Here is a 21,276-nt window from a genome sequence, read left to right as displayed (position 1 = left end):
TTAAAATTAGGATTTTTCTCAATTTAGTAGTCCTAAGTCTAAACTTAGGACTACTAAATTGAGAAAAATCCTAATTTTAAGACTTTCGGTATTCACAGAAGGCATTTAGGAGTCCTAAAGTTAGGAGTCCTAACTATACTACTACTAAACTGAGAAAAATCCTAATTTTAAGACTTTCGGTATTCACAGAAGGCATTTAGGAGTCCTAAAGTTAGGAGTCCTAAACTTAGGACTACTAAATTGAGAAAAATCCTAATTTTAAGACTTTCGGTATTCACAGAAGGCATTTAGGAGTCCTAAAGTTAGGAGTCCTAACTATACTACTACTAAACTGAGAAAAATCCTAATTTTAAGACTTTCGGTATTCACAGAAGGCATTTAGGAGTCCTAAAGTTAGGACTCCTAACTTCTGTGAATACCGAAATGAGTAAGTGCCTTCTGTGAATACCAAAATGAGTAAGTGCCTTCTGTGAATACCAAAATGGTAGTAAGTTTAGGATTTTGTCTTAAGTTAGTTCTGTGAATCGGGCCCTACACGTTACTTTCTGCACATTAGAAACTGTTATTTTCTCAGATATTATTAAAATGCTATCCGAACACCTATGTGAAAAGAGAACACTCGTGCCTTTTTTTGTTCAAATCCAAGGACTTGCTTTTACATATACTACAAAATTAGTCATTAACGTGAATGGTATGGCATTTCGAGTTTTTCATATTAATTTTGCAATCACTTCTTATGCTATGAATTGGTATAATTACAGTTACTGTTACTATTGCCAGGGGAGAATGAGTTTTCTTCAACAATGTTTTTAAGTTTCAGCAGAATCACATTTAAATTCTTTCTGAATGATATCTCGTTGCCATTGTGTAGATAAATATGCTTGACCCGTAACTGACTAACACCCAGGCTCTAGAGAGGCGCACCCTGGTGCCGGATAAGCAGGGGTGTTGGCTTGTTTTAAAGGGTGTGTCTGCTTGTCCTTTGGTCTTCCGTCCTCGTGGGAGAAGACGTGGAGCGAAGGGCAGCTCGATCTTATTTTCACAGCATTGTTAGATTACCGATCCTGTATTTAGCGGTAATTCACGAATGTGCAGCTCAAGTTATTGACAGAACTGCCTATTGAGCAAGACATCGAAGCACAGAGTCGCATCAGAATGGATGCTTACAGACTACCTCCGTCATAGACAAAAGAGGCAGTCACAAAGCACTGACCTGGAAAGCATTATGATGCATTTTAACATATACATCCAGGGTCGCCCATAGCTTTAGTTGGTATGCAATGGATAGGAAACATGTTTGGGAGGCGGTAGGAGAAAATCAGTCATTTATTGAGTAAAGATCAAGGGAGGTTGTAAAGCCTGTGCAACAGAATTTACTGTTATTTTCTTATTGTGGCATTTTGGCATTAGAAGAAAATGGCACTACTCACGTATAATAACTTTTTAAAAGTGAGTAGTTATGCAACAGCTCCAGCTGCTTCAGTGCTGCAGTGATGGACAGGAGATTTAAAAAATGTATCATCCAGAGTTGCTACAGCAGGGCAGGCAGCACTGAAAACGCAGCAGTGCCTGTTGGTAAATTTTCAGGCATATCTCACACCTTAGCCTGCAGCAACAATTACCTACTCATAGGAAAAGCTTTTTCAATCTTGCCCGTTGTTTTCAATTTCAACTGCACTGTCATCCACCCTTTATTGCGTTATGATAGACTGATGGCTTTATGAAATTCAGGATTTTTCTGGCCACTGTTTCGATAAATGTGTCTCTTTCACTAACTGTCCCTATCTAAATCTAGGCCAATTCAGTTCAGAGATTCCCACTTAATGCAATTTTTATGTCATTCAACCATTCCTAAACGTGAACGATCCTAGATTAGAATCTTTACTCATATTGGGAAATCTCAAAATACTTAAATGAGATTTCAGAACAGTGGGCAGTCACCTGCCCTGAGAAACAGCCTGACAACTACCTACGAGGGTCCCTTGTCATTTTGCTTACTCAGGAACAAATCCAAGATCTTTCCTTAATCAGAAACATTGATAGGAGAAGGGCACTTACCTCTTGAAAGTCTCTCATGAGAGCCAGCCAGCTGGAAAGCTGAGCAGGACTCTGAAAAAAAAAATGGAGGAAAATGACTGAAAACAGAAACCAGACCAAAAGAAGGAAAAATAAACATATGTGACAAATCGACAATTGGAAGAGGGAATGGAAAGAAAAGAAGGACAGTCACTACATGTTGACTGCCGGCAGAGGTAAAGAGTGCACCAAGCCAATGGATAATGCTGAGGAGGAGGATGTTGGAGGAAAGCTAGGCATTCGGGGGACTCAACCTGCCATACTGATGAGGGAATCCAGGAGACGTCCGACGACGCCAGGAACACGAAAGCAAAAAATCCAAGGGACCAGAAAAAGGTTGAAGGAGCCTAAGAAACTGGTTGCAGAGACCTGCCCTATTCCTCCCATAGATGTATGCAAATTTACACCGGCAGAGGACCAACCATTTTCTTGAGACTTTTTCGCAGATGGCTCAAGCTGCCAATTAGTCTTCAGAGAACTGGGGCCACCACCTAGGACCCTTGTTCTGGTTAGAAATCCAGGATGCCTACCAAGCAGTCAACCCTACAGTGACGACACCTTTTAGTGAAATTGAGAAGAGCATTTAGGAAAATCTTGATGTTGACGAAGAAATCTACTGCTTTCGGTTCTGGGGAGAGAAGAGGCTACCCAGAGACAACCAAGAGCTTTATTTAGGATAAAGGATGTAGTTGATAAGCAGTTAAAACTCAGCACTTCAAGCAAGGAGGAAATTGTTGACCAGACAAGACATTTAGAGAAATTCTGAATGTCCTCCCTTCCACCATACAACACTAAATGCAACAAATGACCATTTTACTGTTAATTTCACCATAAGGGGACTGTTGCTTACTCCTATGCACACAAGCAGAGAAACAGGGAGTCTGAACAACAAACAGCAACTAAGGGGACATATGTATTTCATTCTATGAAGAAACCTGGGGTAGTAGGGTCCAAAATGGATTCTCGGGCATGAACCAAGGGGCCAAACAGAGTACCTCTCTTTCCAGTGTACTCCAGTGTTTTGAGGGGGTGGCCATATTGTTATTTTCTGTTTCAAGAAGAAACTGAACAAAGATGAGCCAGTGAATGTTACTTGATTGGGAAACTTATTCTTTATGCATGAACTCCCTGTTGTGAGTTCAGATGTCCAGTAATTGCCAATGGAAAGAAGGAAAAGTCTCAACTAGATAATGGTATATGTATCTACTATGGAAGCAACCTGGAGGCCCACTTTCACAGGGGTAGTAACTAGTATAGGACAACAGAGTCCAACCGGTAACATTTTAAAGAAAAATATCAATTCAACACAATACTTAAAAAGTGTACTGCTAAAGGCAATCATTGTTACTGAAAAAATATACATGTGACCAAAAGTGATTGTTAGAAAAAATAGTTTATATCAAGTATTGAATGTATGCAGCTTATGACAACCATAATCAAAATATATACAGTAAATACTCAGGGCCATGTGTATGTGGTGTTACCATTGCTATTGCACCATGTGGTGCATGTGCGACAAAACCCCAAAATGTGATTCATCAAGTCACGCAAGGCCACTTTTCGTGGCCCTAAGTGGTTTTATAAATCTGGAGTAACGCAACACAGTGCAAATGACTGCGTTACATTTCTCTGCCCAAGAGAGGTGTTCTCATGCAACATCCATGGATTTTGACGCATTCCCATTTTTACCATGATTGGTAGACCTGGAAATATGCTAAAATGGTAAGCTTGGCCGGGTGAGGTATAATGAGGAGAAATATTTTGATTTCTCCTCATTACTTCCTATTTCTATGTGTGCTGCATTCTGCAGCACACATACAATGATGAATATGCCTCAGGCGATTGTTTTTGTGCAGGAAGGTGCCCCTTCCTGCACTAAAACAATCCTGCATGCAGCGCAGACACCCTTGCACCATGTTGAAAGGGTGCCTGCATTGGCTCTAGGCAGCCCATTGTGCACCAGTGCTGGTAAAAGGCTTGAATGCACTGTATTGTGATAAATACGGCACATTCCTTCCCATTCCCTGTAAAGCAGAGCAGCAAGGTGACTTGCTGCACTGTATTACTTTTTTGTAAATATGCCACTCAGTGTATTGTGTAAAGACACAGTGTTTTAAAGCACTCTTCGAGATGGCACAAGTGTGTTCAGCATGAAAAAAGATAGGAAACTGTAAAAAGCAGGGAAACATCCGGAACGAGGAGGCCAGAGCCACGAGTTCTGGAAGCCCGCAAGCTCAACAACGACTTGCCTGAACAACGACTTTGCCTTAATCACGCATGTGTGTGGTTAAGGCAAAGTCGTTCTAGTGTTCAGGATGGGTGGGGAGAGTGGAGCGTCGGAAAGCGAACAGTACAGGTAAGAGGGGTTCAGAGTAGTTTTTAGGAGGTGGGGGTTTGGGGTCGTTTTTAGGGGTGGGGGTTCGGGGTAGTTTTTAGGTGGTGGAGGGGTTCAGGATAGATTTTAGGAGGTGGGAGGGTTTGGGGTAGTTTTTAGGGGTGGGCGGTTTGAGGTAGTTTTTTAGGGGGTGGGGGTTCGTGGTAGTTTTGAGAAGGTGGGGGTTCGGAGTAGTTTTTAGGGGGTGGGGGTTCAGGGTAGTTTTTAGTAGGTGGGGGTTCCGAGTAGTTTTTAGGGGGTTGGGGTAGTTTTTAAGGGGTGGGGGTTTGGGGTAGTTTTTAGGGGGTGGGGGATCGGGGTAGATTTGAGGCGGTGAGTGAGTTTTGGGTAGTTTTTTATGGGTGGGGGTTCAGGGTAGGTTTTAGGGGGTGGGGGTTCAGAGTAGTTTATAGGGGATTGGGGTAGTTTTTAGGGGGTAGGGGTTCAGAGTACTTTATAGGGGATTGGGTGGTCTATTTAGGGCTCAGCCGGAGAGGCAGGGGGTGGTAACCTTTGCCACGGATAGCCATTTACCATGCATGCCTTAATCACTGAAATTTGTGGTAAAGGAATGCGTGGTAAAGTAATTTGTGGTTAAGACGTGTCGTTGTAGAGACTGCGTTGTAGAGGTAGCAGGGGTAGAGGAAGTCCTTGTTACGAAATACAACCCAAAAAGAAATATCTTCAAAAAACCTCAAAGTTCCTTTATACTTTGAAAATGTATACTGTTGAAGTACAGTTAATCATTGTCTTTTTCTGGCAATTATCTGTTGATGTTTCAACTCTGGATGAGTTATTGGGTCATCATCAGGACAAAAATGAAGTTGAACGGCTAAATCCTGTTGATTCAGGAAGCATGAGTCCCTATGCAGTACTGTAAATGTAGTGAGTGTAACTAATGTCCTTAAAAAAGAGCCAATGAAAAAGGATTCCCACCAGCAAAAGGGTTGGCAATGAAGTACTGCCCACAGGTCCAAAGGTTGAGTGTGAAGTCATAAGCAGCGCATGGCGGGGGAACAACTTAGTTAGCTCAGTAAATTTAAATTGGTGAATTCAGCGTTTTTTATTTGTACACCTAACTATAACATCACAGGGCTGCAATGCCCTGCTTTTGGTCAGTCATTGCACACAGCTCTCTGCTGGTAGCCAACACCTGTAGCGCTGAGTACAGTGGGTGTTTATAATGAGGCTGGGTTACCAGCCATGCCTGTACTCCCACATGTGAATGTGGCCAACCCCATTTTGTGCACAGCTTTCAGGCATGCACTAAATGGTGTCACTGCAGGCTTACACGACGGCCAGGCCTTACTGCCCCCTGCATGCAGCCAACATATTGTCTGAGGACAAGTGTAGCACTAGTGTTCTAAATACTTCTTTGCAGATTTCATAACTCCGGAGCCAGATTTGCAAACCCACAAAAGATGAAAGGAGAAAAAGCTCCGCTGTTCACTGGTGTGCCTTTATTTTATGAACTGGGTTCATGACACCTCTGTGGATTTGTGATTTCGAGGTGGATTTCCAAATTAACGTTATAGATATCTCTAAAACTTAACCTCTTCATGGCCAACTGGTGCACCATTTGAAATACTAATTTCTGAAAACCTGCTGAACATGTAGCACCAAAAGCACAGTCCTTTAGTAAAGGTCTACCTATGTGCCAAATTTAAATTAAACTTAAAAGGCAGTATTGAAAATTAAATCAAGGAAACTTTCTGCTAGATATTTGAATATTGAATAGTGTAATATTTTCTTATCTGACATACCTCTGGGAATACAACCAATCAATTTGTCTTAATAATATCACAGCTCACAGGAATGAACATGTCAAGTGACTGCACATATGTTTAAAACATGTCTAAATAATTTTTTTAATGTGTTTTCAAAAATCAAAAAGACTTTTGTGCAGAGAATCTTGCAAATGATCCTGGCACAAGCATTATTTAATTTCTCTGGCATGAATGGATTGGCTCTCCTGCATGTCGATGGTAAAAACTTGATTCCAGTCGAACTGAGTGGCCAGAACTCCTGATGGAGTCATAGTCTTTCAGAGACTTGGTTAAACATTCACTGATTGTTCCTCCATCTTCTTCTGGTGGAACTTAGGCCCTCAGTACATAAGACATATTTCCATCTGAGCAGGCTGGTGTTTCAATCCTCAGGCAGGTAATGCTTCAGGAGACAGTGATTACACAAGATAACGCCTCATTTAGAGTTTGGCAGGTTGCCCACTATCTGCTGGGGGGGCAGAAGTAATAACCTACGCCACCCTGGGGGACCACCACCTACTATATTTAGAGATCAAGTATGTAGGGTTCCATGCAAGTAGTTAGGAAAGTCTGGCCAATACATCCAATGTGCTATGTACCAGACCCTGTGTCTTCAATATAATTGATTTCCTAATGTGACGTGTGGTTTGGTGAGCTCAAGGGGATATGCTCTCACTGGAAGGCATGTGTGGCTACTTGGGTTGAGGCATTCTTATAGTAATGAGAGCCATTCAGTGTGTACTATGAAAAGCTAAAATAAGCGACAATATGTTATACTAGTCTGCATAAAAACCTAAAATAAACAACAATATGATAGACTAGTCTGGTTGGAAGCTAAAATAAACAACATGATAGAATAGTCTGGATGAGCTTCTAAAGGAAACGATAATATGACAGACTAATCTGGAAGAAATAATAAATGCTGATGCTGACTACATGCCAATTTCCTGAAGAAGAGGAAACACTCACAGAAGGATTATATCATGGCTTGTGATTGCCTTCATTAAGGGTTAGGCGATAGTTGGTCTCTGATTTTTAGTACAAAGACTCCTCACCAGTTCGTAAAAAAAAACCTCCCATCTTTGGCTCCAAAAAGAAATGTTCAGAGTGTTTCATCTACGTAGAGTAGGGCTTTAGTTTTGCTACCCTTGAAGCACTCACTTTACACGAGCACCAGTTACATTGCAAAAGGACACATTCCTTTTTGTTGGCATGGGGGTATTAAATTATTTGCCCGGAATCACAGGATGTTGCACCCACGCTGACGCTCGAACCTGGTTCCCCAGTGCCAAGATCAACAGCTCTTGCCGTTACACCACATCCTCTCCCCCGTCATGAAGCTGTAATGCAGATGAATGTCTGTCACTATTCAAAGAAGTTTCATGTGATAATAATTATTTGTGGTAACCATGCATGGTGCATTGTGAAGCTCATAACCAAAAGTGGAGCAGACCTCATCAGTACTTACAGGAAAGTTCAACAAGATAAAATAGTAAGAACATTTTTTCTCACAACCAGGGAACGTTTTGGGAAAGTGGCAATCCTTGTTGGTTCGTAAAGTTCAACTTTGTTCCATAGGATTAGAGGCCCACGTTAGTGCAGGGCGTTGTGTGTGTGACTGAGCAGCTTAAATTGTGCTCTTTGGGGTGCATAGGTAGCCAATGGAGCTGTTTCATACACACAGGCGCTGAACTGAATCGACTTTTGTTGCACACCGGCTTGGTGGCAGCATTTTGTACCACCTGCAGGCGTATGAAAAGATAATCTGACATGCCTACAAACAGTGCATTTCTGTAGTCTAACCCACTGATAGGCAGAGCTTGCGTGATTTTACTTCTGCATTCCAGTGGGATCCAGGGAAATAGCCTTTTTAGGAGCTTCAAAATCGCAAAGCTACTTCCACATAGGACCCGCACATGGTCTGCATGGAAAAGGTATTATCAATAAGGATGCCCAGATTCTTTGCATATTGCTTGGGTGCTGTGGTATCTCCCAGTGTCTTGGGCCACCAAGTAGCATCCCAGATTAGGTTGGCACCTCCAAAAAGCAGAATTTCTGATTTTTCTGCGTTTAATTTAAGGCAGTGTTCTGCCATCCAGATTGCCATCTCCGAGAGGCAATTGTTCAATTGTAACCTAGTGTCCTCATACCTTTCTTCAATGGCTATCAACAGCTGTGTGTCATCCGTATAGGAGCAAATGCTGAAACCCCATTTCTTAGTGATTTTTGCCAAAGACGACACATAGGCATTAAAGAACGTGGGTCTCAGGGATGCTCCTTGTGGAACACCATAGCTGATAGATCTTGGCTTAGATGAGGACGTGCCCATTTGTACACTTTGTGTTCTATTATTTAAAAAAGAACTGACCCACTGAAGGGCTTTGGCATAAATTCCTTTCTCAAGAGAATCTCCAGCAGAAGATTGTGTGAGACCGTGACGAACGCTGCCGACAGGTCCAACAGGATCAGGGCAGCGGCCTTCCGTTGATCAATCAGAGATCTTATGTTATCTAGTACAGCTAGGAGAGTTGTCTCTGTACTGTTTGTGGCTCTAAAGCCAGTTTGAAAGGAGTCTAATAATTCATTGGACTCGAGATAGTTGGATAATTGTCTGTTGACCAACTTCTCCATGACCTTCGTGAGATACGGGGGTTGAGAGATAGGCAGATCGTTTGCTAGATTGTGAACATCTGTTCCTGCTTTCTTCAACAAGGGTGTCACTGTAGCCTGTTTCCATGTAACTGGGAATACTGCTGTATCTAGTGATTTAATAAGTAGCTGAGTGACATATGGACATATGGACGTGATCCGAGCAAAAATAAAGTGAGGGCATGGGTCAAGGGGGTCTCAGACTTAACTTCCCCCATTGCTTTTGCGACCTCTTCCTCTGTGTAGGGGAAGAAACTACCCATATAGGCTGATGTATCTAGGTGGGAGGTTGTAAGTTCCCAGTTGGTTGTGACTAACAGGGTTTTAGTGCTGAATGAGGAATACATTCAGCTAATTTGTCAGAGAAGAACTTGCTGATCTATTCGCAGCATTCGTCTGAGAGGGGCAACGTTTGGGACATACTAGCTGGTTTGCACAGCTCCCTTACTATTTTATACAACTTCAATTGATTCTCATTGAAAAATGCGTCTTTTTGGCCTTCTTAATAGCATTGTTATAATTCCTCAGTTCTGTTTTATAACTCAGTCTATCTATTTCTAGTTTGGATAGTCTCCAGTGATGTTTCATTGTGCTGCACTTTCTTTTCAGTTTTTTATGTTCAGGTGAGTACCACTTCCCCGATTGAGATCTTTTGTGTTTGTTGTTTTGTGTATTAGCTTAGGTGCACACAGATCCAGTGTGTTAATGATCTCATTTTCGAGGCTATCTGCTCCCATGTTGCCCGAGAGGGCGCTCAGAGTCTCTAGATTCTTGGGGAGAAAGTGGGACTGAAAGGAGTCCTCCGTAACCAGCCTCCTGACTCTATTTGCCGCTTGTGAGCGCTTCGGGGGCTTGGTTGAGTTTACAGAGAGGCTAAGTGAGAAAAATATGAGTGAGTGGTCTGTCCAGGAGAGGGGTTTAATCTCCTGGATAATGGTAGACTCTATTTTTGGGAATAATAAATCTAGTGTATGCCCTGCAGTGTGAGTGGGACCTGTGACCCACTGCTTTAGCTGAAGGATCTGCATATCATTCTCCAGATGCGATGCTGCAGAGTTGTTTGCTTTCTCAGAGTGGATGTTAAAATCCCCTATAACGCTAGGAGTGTGTCTCTTGGGTAGTGATGTATGTATTATGTGGCCCTCTCTGGCCACCTGAAATGATAATATTTTGTGCTCTCTTAATTGTGCCACTGTGACGAGAAGGCAGGTAAGGTAGTCTTTGACAAGAATAGCCAGCCCCCCTCCCTTCCGTCCCTGCCTGTCTTGTTTTAATATTTTATAATCGGTGGGTAGGGCAATGGCGATGTCAGGGGATTTGTTTTCATCCAGCCAGGTTTCTGTTATGAAAACCAGGTCAGGATTTGTTTAATTTATGATGTCCCAAATATCAATGGAGTGTTTAGGCACAGATCTAGCATTGAAGTAGATACAGCTGAGTTTGAACAGGTCGTCCCCTTCTCTATATGGCTGGTCTAACTGCACTAGGCTGCACCATTTACATTCAAGGCAGGAAAATGGGCCCTCCGTATACCCAGGGTGAGCTTTGGTACAGTGTGTTATGTCACTTGGTGACTGTTTTGATAATGGTAGGAGTGTGTCTCTTGGCTAGTGATGTATGATTTTAGGGGATGATTTGATAGATGAAGGGGTCCTGGCCCCTGGTCCTGGCCGGGCGCGGCCGGGCGCAGACGGGCTTGCCTTAGGTGTGCCTATGGCGCGCCAGCGGCCCGCGGATGCTGACACATCAAGGTAATATGGGAGAGAGCGAGCGGGAAAGTTCTTCCGCCCCCTCCTCGCCCAGAATTGCTTCGAGAGTGGCCTTGATGCTGCCTGCCATGCCCTCCACACAAACGGCACTCAACCGCGGTGGACCGCGAAGGGCAAACAGGTACAAATTATGCTAATTGAGCAAGATGTGCAAATATCGCAGTTACTGCAATAAAAAAGCACAGCAGTTATTTCAGTTTAAAAACAAGGTTTAAAATTACTGGTGTTAGCAGCGCTAGACAGGGGGTAAGCATACCCGGCAGTCTTATCTTTGGGTTGGACAAAGGCACTAGGAAGTGAGGGAGAAGAGCCGGAAGAGGGTCTGAGTACACTTCTAGAGACAAAAAGAAGTTCTAAAAAATCTCAAAACTTAATCCCTGTGCATCTTCCCTTCCCTTCATTACACTCAAAGAGTTATATCCTTTGAAGAATATCCATCCGTTTAGCAGAGGAGGTGGGAGCCATGTTCAATCCACTCATGCGGCAGCACTGAATAAATATAGGTCTAAATATAGCCACATTCTTAGACTCCTGGTGATCATCATAATTTGCATCATAGTTCAAATACTCATGATTCAGGCAGGGCAGCGTTTATGGTAGTGGTCCATCAAATTGTGCATACAGTATGTTTGTAATATTCAATTAAATGCATGGTGTGAACGTGAACAATTGGCCTAGTAAAGCTGAAAACAAGCATTGGTAGGATTATTTTATTACCTCTCAAATGAAAGAAAAAAAGGGCATATAGCGATTTTGATCAAATGTTTTAAAACCAGCAATGACAGAGAAGAAATGTTAATGAAATGTTGAACATTTTTAATAAGGAATTGATGTTTGCCTTTACCAAGCATTTAGGGGCTGATTTTATAGATGAAGGGGTCCTGGCCCCTGGTCCTGGCCGGGCGCGGCCGGGCGCAGACGGGCTTGCCTTACCCTGTCAAAGCTCATAAGTGTATAGTGCTGTATTCTGAAATTTTTTCTGCTTATGAATTCCTAAACATTGGCCAAAGTGAAAGTACAAATCGTCCTTCACTGTGTGAAGTGTGCTTATGTTTTGTTATGCGTCTGACGTATTGCAGAACGTCTAGCAGTTTTTATTTGGCTTCAATATCCAGCATGCCGCTGACGTATCTAAGAGCTAGATGTAGAAAGGCCTTTTGCATTTCTTAATAGGCAGAATTGTAATTTCGTCCCATTAAGAAATGCACAACAGCCTTTTCCTATGTACAGAGAACTATAGGGAGTCACAAATAGGGATTTCCTATTTGCGATTTCTTACCGCATGTACCAAGCATTTCCTGAATGCAAAATGAACATTTAGGAATTGCAATTACCATCGGCTCAGAGCCGATGGTAACCATGTGCAATTTTAAAAAAGCACCCCAAGATGTTTTTTTTAAAATGCAATAGAGCCCTTAGATAGCGGTAAATGGTTGCTTGCCAGGGGAACTTTAATGTTTTAATGTGCTGCTTTTGGCTGGAAATGTAGCAGCATTTGTTGGCATATCTAATGTAAAGTGCAGTATATACCACAATGACATTCACAGAGCAAAAATACAGCATATTACAACAAAACAGTCAAAACGGAACACAACTAATGCAGTACCACACAAAAAAATCACATTGCAGCAACCCAGGACAAAAACACAGCAGCATAGAACACAATAGAACATGTACCCACCCAGTGATTAATTTGTAAAAATAATAAGTGCCAGGGCTCTCGTCAGGAGGCCACTGCAACTTGCACCACACATTGCCCCTGCTATGCTGTCAATAATAGTAACCACACAACTACTAACCAACACACTCCTACAAGTTTGACAGTTCAGACTATTTCAGGCCTCCAATTTTATAAGAATGGCTTGAGAGACAAGTAATAGTCATTTTTAATGTATACAGAATTAAAAATAAACTTGTGTTGTGATCATCTCTAAATTGTAGCTGACAGCACCACCTCATGGCAGACTGTCACAAGCACCGGTGTTGACAATAAAGTGCCGGTGCCGAGCACCGGAAACCACAGGCTCAAATTAAGCACTGTAACCACCAAAACAAAATACCACACAATAGATATGTCCTTGCCACACATTACAACCTCCAGAATCTTGTTTCCTTAATACAATGGCTTTTGAAGCAAACCCTGCCTTGGCTTGCCCCCAAGGACATATAATAGCGCCAGTCAAAATGTTTTGTGATCGAGCCCTCACAGCCTGGAGTCTGAGCTAAAGACCTAGGGAAGTTGGTGCAGTGATGTGTGCACGATTATGCATAGTGTTTCTTTTTTACTGTGCATGAAGTGGAAAGAAAACTGAGAAGACAAAGTATGATGCCCAGTGATGCTTCTGTCTGGAAGTGCAGTAATGAAAACGATGCAGTTGCTAAGTAACAGACATTTGTTAAATAGACTCATCACATCAAACAGAGATTTATTCTGATCCGAAGGCGTGTTTATGAATCTAAATGTCTGTTATCCTTAATGTTACCCATATTTAGACATAACTAATAGCACAGCTAAAAAATTTTGATATTTACATAGATTTGTGTTTCTGAAGCTCACATAGTATCACAAACTTCAGAGTGTAATCTCAAAGACTAACATTCTCATTATTATATAACTTAAATTACACTCTCAGGGCCTTATGTAGGTGGGCTGGCATTTACCACTTCATAAATACCGAATCATACCGATTCGGTATTTATGAAGTGGTAAATGCTATGTAGGTAATTGGTCGGTAAATATTACCGATTCGGAAAAATTCGGTAATTACCGAATCGGTATTTACCGATTCGGTAATGAGGCATACCTTCCCATTGATGGGAAGGTATGCCTCATTACCGAATCGGTAAATACCGATTCGGTAATGGGGGAGCACATGCAAGGGTGGCAGGGTGTCACATTGACACCCTGTTGCACCCCTGATTCGGCCATGTGTGCACATGTGGCACACATACATGCCCTGAGGGCATGTGTGTCTGCCACATTGCACACATCTACGGGCAAAATATTGCATTTACACACATATTCGTCATTTACCACCAACTATTAGTTGGTGGTAAATAACGAATCCCCACACACACCACACAGTCCCCCTACATCTCATTTCTGTATTCGGAATTTACAGAATCGGTAAAATTACCGAATCGGTAATTTTACCGAATCGGTAATTTTACCGATTCGGTAAATTCCGAATACAGAAATTCTCCCCCTACATCTCAAAAGCCAAAATACCGGTCGGTAACGGTATAATTACCGAAAATCGGCCGTTACCGACCGGTATTTGGCTACCTACATGAGGCCCTTAATGAATGAAAAATATGTCTATATTTAAATAGCTGTTGTTTTCTACCCACAAAGCAAAACCATTTTCCACATAAAGAGGATATAAAAACTGTGTCAACATCTGCCAAACTTTGAGTGTGGCGATCTTGTTGTACCTTAACTGAAGAGCCAATGGTGAACTCACTATTCGTAGCTACTGCACAGTACATCAAGTGTGTTGAAAGTTATTAATTTTTTTTACCTATAAAATGCACAAGCAAGTGACTACTGATTTAAAAGAGATGGCATGACAGATTTAATGTTGTGCTTTTTGTGTTTTCCTTGGTAGTGTGAAAATCAGGCAAATCGTTACAGCTGCTATGTAGGCAGGTTGTGTTTCAGAAGGAACGATTTCCACGCTATTACAATTTGTCTATCTTCCTCTCTCTCTCATTCAGCCATTCTCTAAAGGAAATTCATTTTATGATTTGACCTAATGAGGCTTGCACCAATCATGTCAAATATACACAAGAGACGACTAGGTGGTTGGACTGAAGAATTGCCGTGTGACTGCTTAAAAGAAACAGTCATTCTAAGGTCAGTCCTCAGTAATGGAGTTTTCATTTCACACATGATAATTCATTATCTGTTGTTTTCGCTACACGGCTCACAGGTAAACATACAAGTGCATTTGTTGAGTGAGCACTTTTTTGGCAAATATTTAATGTGAAATTCATACTCATGTTGTAGCTTTGTGATCACTGGCTGGTGGTACAATGTCCTTTTTTAGGTCAAAGCCTACTATATAGAACGGCTGTCTGGTTTGCTAACAACTTCTTATGGGCATCCCAAAAGCTTCCCTGGGAATACATTCCACCTATTGCTGACCATTGGCTGTGTAACTCACATTTGCTTGCAGTCTATTTGCTTGCTTAATTTGTTTTAGGATGTCCAGCTAGAGTTGATCTCTCTGGTGGAGAATTGCTTGTTCAGTGTGTCCTTCCGAGTGCCCGTTTTCTGTAAACAGGCCTTTAAATCTTGTTCTTATCTTGTCACGTTTTCTGTGCATTCAACGATAGAGGTCAAATGTCTTTCTACCAAGAAATTGGTTTTTACTTTTCTTTCTCTGACTTTAAAGTGAGGAAATTTATGTAACAATCTTGCTGTGATATTAAATGATTTTTTCTAGCACACAACAAAAATGAACTGTGCTGATAGTACAAAATAAGTTTATTTTTTGTAATTCCAAAGTCTGGTGGAAACAAATATTTGAAAATAATCTAAACACATCAATGCATCTAAGCATTCAATTACTTCATAGATGTACTAGAAGGAGAAGATGATAAGAAAATAATTAAATATTTAAAGAACCTTGCTGGTGATGGAGTGAACGAAGTGATAAAGAAAGTCTCGCCAGCAGAAGCAAAATAGTACCAAACGATAAAAGCAGTGTTGGAAGCCAGGTTCAACCCAAAGCCGAACATTGACAATGAAAGATACATCTTCTGCCAAGCACGACAACAGGTTGGTGAAATGATGTATGAGTTTGTTGAAAGACTTGAGACACTCATTAAACATTGCAAGGTCTGTGATTTAACCAATGAAGAAGCCATGCGACTCAGAATTATCGATGGCTGTCTTTCCGACTCGTTTGGAGGATGAATGTTGAGAGAAACACACAGTCTGGAGAAAATGCTAATGGGTGCGAGAGCCGAAGATCAAGCAGATTGAGAAGCTACTGAAATGGAAGCAGGAATGGCCCAACATAAATCGGCCCTGACAGAGGAAAGCAAGCACCGGCGAAAACAAGATGCAAGTAAATCAACATTTCCAAAGAAATCAAAATTATGCTTCCGATGTGGATTTCCATTTCCCCTCGAAGGTATATATCCAGCCATAGGATAGATGTTTAAAGGTTGCAGGAAAGAAAAACACTTCATAATTGTCCACAGAGCAAAAGAGAATTTAGATGCATCACGAAGGAAGGACTAAATGAATGCCCGAATGTTCCAGAAGCATGCTCACCAGGCCTATAAAACCAAAAAGCAAGATCAGCTACAACAAATGGAAACAAGACCAGGCCAATCATCGTCAAGCTCATCATGCAGATGCTCTTTGACATCACTATAGAGTGCCGATGAAGATGGGTGTGCGTTAATGGCGGCTTCCAAGGAGCGGCATGCGCACATAGGAATAGCTGCTTGCAAAGAAGACGACAATTCAAAAGAAACTCCCCAAACGAAACAACAAACTTCCTTTGGACACTGTCCCAAAATCACAATGAAAATGAATGATTAATTAATCAGGGTTTGACATGTTACTGATATCACTCAATTACAACCTTCACACTCAGACTGAGATTGTGAGTAATTTTCCATTGTTGTTTCATGGTTTAGAAAGACTTAAGACGATGAAAGTCCAACTTCATAGAAATGACAATATTCACCCTCTTGCTCAATGACACCGCAGAATCTCCTTCCATTTTAAATAAGTTGTCGAGAAAGAACTAGAGTCACTGTTGAAACATCATTGAACTCTCAACCAGTCCTACGCAATAGGTTTCGCACATAGTGGTATTCCAAAAAAGGACAGTGGAGGTGCCGTTGGAAGTTGCATTGATATGCACCAGGCCAATAAAGCAATTGAGAGAGAAAGGCATCCTGGTCGTCACATAGCGGACATGATCAGCCAATTGAATGAGTTAAAGTCTTCTCCTGTCTCGATTTGAACAAGGGATACCTTCAACTCGAGCTAGAATAAAATTGCTGGTACATTACAACTTTTCCAACTCATGTTGCTTTGTTCAGATACAAAAGACTATGTCCCTGATTTAGATGTCAGCAGAGGGGTTACTCCGTCACAATAAAATATAAATCCCATAGGACATAATGGGATTTATGTTTTGGCAGACAGGATATCTGTCACCGTTTTGCCGGAGCAACCCCTCTGCTGAGATCTAAATCAGGCCCTAAGTTTTAGGAATATTTTCCGCTGCAGGAATATTTCAAGATTTTATACCTCGAATAATTCAACCTGTTACACATGCTTTTGATTACAGCAATGATATTTTGGTATTTGGGACAACACAAAAGGAACACAACATAGCTCTTACACAAGTGTGCCAGTTACTTGCAGATGCAGGTCTCACTCTGAATGCAACAAAGTGTAAGAACCAACTCAAGTTCTTTGGGTACATATTCTCAGAGGGAGGAATGACCACTGAAAAGCATTGTCATCTACTTGCTGCTCACAAGATTTAACCATGCTGCGATCCTTCTTAGGCATGGCCAGCTATTGCTCAAGGTATAGTCCAGCCTTTGCTGCAATGAGTGCCCCATTAAGAGACTTTACAAAGTGAAATGCCCAATTCCAATAGACCCTTGAATGTCATAAAAGTTTCAAAAGAATAAAATATTCCATCACAAACTCAACTGAAATGGCCTACTTTGACCCCAAACTACATACTGAGATCACAGTTGATGCAAACCCAGTGGGGCTGGGAGTTATACTTACTCAACACAATGGTCAACTGAATGCTGAGAGACCTATTGTGGGCTATGCAAGTAGAGGTCTGTCTGAAATGGAACATGTCTATTCCGTCTGGCTGCAGTGTGGGCTTGTGAACATTTTAATGTGCTTCTGTATGGAAAACATTTCGTCGTCATCACAGATCATCAGGCGTTGCTCACCATCTTTAGGAACCCGAAGGCAAAGAAGTCTCCTTGTATTGAGAGGTGGGGAATGTGACTGCAAGATTATGATTACGCAATTGGACACAAGCTGGGGAAAGATCACAACCCTGATGATCACTTCTCACGACTGCTGCTACAACGCCATATTTTGACATCCAAAGTGGCTGAGGAGTATGTTAACTTTTTTTTAAGTCAAGAACACCAGCAGCTCTATCGCTTGAAAAGAATATTGCTGGCACCAACACAGATAACAACATGCTCATACTCAAAGAAATCATTTCATCTCACTTGTGGGAGAAAAGTCTTCAACCATTTGCTGATTATGTTGTTTTTCAGAAATATAAAAGTGTACAAGATAAATTATCCATCACTCGAGGAGGAATTGTATTGAGAGGCTCGAGCATTGTCATACCTGAGACAACAAGTCATTGAGCTCGCCCATGAAGGACAGCGTGGTATTGCAGCCACCAAAAGAACCCTGAGAAATTGAGTGGTGATCCTTCGCCTCGGTGAAGAAGTTGAAAAAAAACTGAATGTGTATTAACTGTGTAACTGCTTATCTCCCAAAGTGACACAGAATCCATTCACTATGTCTTATCTCCTACACATTCCTGGGAGAGAGCGGCAGTTGATTTCTTTGGAACCCTTGAGTTTGGACATCATCTTATGGTGATCATTGATGAATACTCACGTTTTACTTTGGTAAAAGACTTATCTTCGACAACCCATGACAAAGTCATCCAACACCTTGATAACATCTTTGCAGCGTGGGGTATACCCACTATTCTCAAAACAGAAAATGGTCACCCATTTAATAGCAAGGAGTTGAAAGAGTTTCTGAGTCAACTCAACATCAAGCATCAAAAGAGCACACTGCTCTGGCCTCATGTAGGAAGGCTTCTGAAGGGTCCCTGGGACTCTTGTCCTCTGTGACTCTTCCCAAAAGATTCCACAGATGTCCCCAGGGCTTGCACTAATTGTGCTCCACTTTTTCTGTGCCCCGCAGTCAGAGCACACACAGACTGCTTGCTTCTGAATTTGAAATATGGCATGGGAACATGTAAAAAGAAGTTCTCACATTTGCATGGGGCCACAACTTCATGCAGAGGCAAAGCCCTTGTGCGCTCCTTTCTGCAATAGGAAACTGTTCTATGGGTGCATAAAGCTGCCGATTGCACCCCATTCCAATAATAAGGTCTATCTTCTATTTATGCATTTTCTCTTTCCTGTCACACCTAGTGCTTTTAGAGCACCATCAGATATTATAGAGCAAACAACATGACAACAGACATCTCTTGTTCTGTGTATATACAACTGTCATGATCGCGACACAAAGACTCCTTTGGTCTGGCCTATGTGCTTTTGCATGGGTGGCTAAAGGTGAGTTTGTATGTGTCTGATTGTTCGCTGCTCTGTCTACATATTTGCTTATGTGTATTACCTATGTAAATCTATACATGGATGAAATGTTTATGTCTGTACTCATGTACACTGCACTATGCAAATGCCAAACCTGTCAGCCATACCATTGTTTGTTTTCCATTGTTGTAGGTTCTAGTTTCATAAATTTAGACTGCTTACAGGTAGATCACTCCTGGTCAACACCACATAGCTGTGCATGGTCAATGTTGCATTGTGGAACCTATCACTCTGATTGAAATAAACATAGAAGGATTTTACTATGGCAGATCAATAAAAGGGACTGTCCTGTTGGTGATAGATGGAAGAGCCCAAATAAATGTATACATGAGTTCTAGAGCCAAAAAAAATCCAAGTACTACAAACCCTATCACCATATCTCTAGTGCTACAGTCAGCCAGAGTGGCAGGATTATTTGAGTATCATGTTGCCTTAATGAGAAGAAGACTTTTTCACAACGACGGCTGGGGAATTCAAGTTCCATACCAAATTTCTGGAACCCACTGAAGTGGTGCAGTCATCTGAGGACAATTTTGTTCGTAGGACCCCAAGCTTAGCCAGGTGTCATTTAAAAAAGATTCTTCAATTCAGGATCAATACCATTTGTGAGCTTGTCCTGGGCTTGGCTCTAGGACACCATTGCACTTACTATAACACAATAGAAGATTGTTCTCCTTTTGGTCAATGTCCTAAATGTCTTAATTTACTTCACACACACACAAACACACACACACACACACACACACACACACACATATATACAATGATATATAAGCTGCTGCATATATCACCACAGCATACTTCATAGTGTGGCACACCCAGATTAAGGGTAACACCAGCATAGGCTGTGTTTCTGAGATAGTATGTGGCTTAACGGTTAGCTGGGGATCCCTGTTCAAGTCTGGCAGAAGGCTCAAACATACTGGTATTCTGGGCAAATCACGTAATCTCCCGGTGCCTAAAAATGAATGTTTCCATCTGTAATGCAACTGGTGCTCATGTAAAGCATTCTTATGCCTTCGGTTGGAGTTTGCGCTATATAAAACTGGAGAAAAAAAATGTTGTTTGTACCGTTGGATTTTTGGGCTCCATCTGCCATCAATTCAGTTGAGTGACATTGAAGTCAATCGCTGTAGGGCAAGTGATGAGACAAGTTTAACTGCACTCGTTCATGCAATGATACACATGAGAATATGTAACAACTAGGTTTTGGTGATTAACTTACAAGCTGCTTTATTAAGCAGAGACACATTGCGCTAAGTATCTTTAAAAAAAAAAAAGATTTTTTATTGAGCAGAGCATCAAGAACTGACAATGAAATGGAAATAAATAACAGGGGAACATCATTAGATTAGCTCATAACAACAAAGGATAAAATCGATGCGTTAAGAGCAAAAAAGTCGGTGCAAGAAGGAAATTTCATCAGAAATTCAAAAACGTATCAATTTTCCAAATAATAACAATAATAAACCAACTTTAGAGATATATGCCATTCGTTGTTTTTTTTCCGAAAGTGCTAAAGTACTAGGGTCTTAAAGTGCTAGAGTGCAAAAAAGTACCAGAATGCTTAGGTACGAAAACTGCCTAATCCAGACCACTAAACATATACCCAAAATTCCGCTAATCTGTCTAATTTACCGAATTCCCTAAATACTTCCAAGTTTCATTACACTTTTTGGAAGCACCTACTCGCTCGCATAGGCTTCCTGGAAAGACCTTGTCCGTTTCATTTTATTTAACCACTTCTCATGAGTGGGTGCTTCCACAGACCTCCAATTCTGAAGAATTAGAGAGCGGGCTACCAGGGAGGAGATGAATATAAAAGACTGCTTTTGTCAAATTTGCCCTACATTTAGAAATTCCGAAAGGGCAACCTCGTCCTCAAGCTGTACACTCTTCTTAATTGCCCGCATAAAGGCCAAAAAAATCTCACCCCCGAAAGGCCCTAATCTCGGACATGTTAAAAAGATATGCATCCAGGCCCCTTCACCTTCTGCCTGGCAGTGGAAGCATCTATTTTCAACTTCTGGGTATTGTTTATTAAGTGCTTTGGGTTGCGCTAAGTATGTTTAAACGTGGCAGTGCTATTAAACTTTATATTGATAGGTGCCCCTATAAGTAAGACACAAGTAAGAAAATGTATTCTGCTCAATATTTTTCCAGAATAATTTGAATTTATTTACTAATATCAGTCCGTCATTTCTATTGTTTTTCTACAGTGTAAAAACCAAAATCAATATACTGTATAGAATGTTTTAATGAAAATATTCCA

At 41.4% G+C, this 21,276-nt stretch overlaps 1 protein-coding gene across 7 annotated transcripts in view; it reads left to right on the top strand.

The window, feature by feature from the left end:
- KLF12 (KLF transcription factor 12) overlaps positions 1-21,276 on the top strand; it is a 987,741-nt gene that overhangs the window by 219,736 nt on the left and 746,729 nt on the right. For 3 of the 7 annotated variants that reach the window (XM_085622010.1, XM_085622007.1, XM_085622008.1), the window contains exon 3: positions 14,352-14,490. The exons of the other annotated variants lie outside the window; for them this stretch is intronic. The gene's annotated coding sequence lies outside the window, so the exon portion shown is untranslated. The remainder of the gene's footprint in view (positions 1-14,351; positions 14,491-21,276) is intronic. 7 annotated transcript variants of the gene reach the window in all.

This window comes from Triturus cristatus, chromosome 8 (assembly GCF_964204655.1).
Source record: "Triturus cristatus chromosome 8, aTriCri1.1, whole genome shotgun sequence".
Taxonomy (NCBI): domain Eukaryota; kingdom Metazoa; phylum Chordata; class Amphibia; order Caudata; family Salamandridae; genus Triturus; species Triturus cristatus.
Note: the sequence above shows the minus strand (reverse complement) of the source record. Positions and strands in the feature narration are given on the sequence as shown.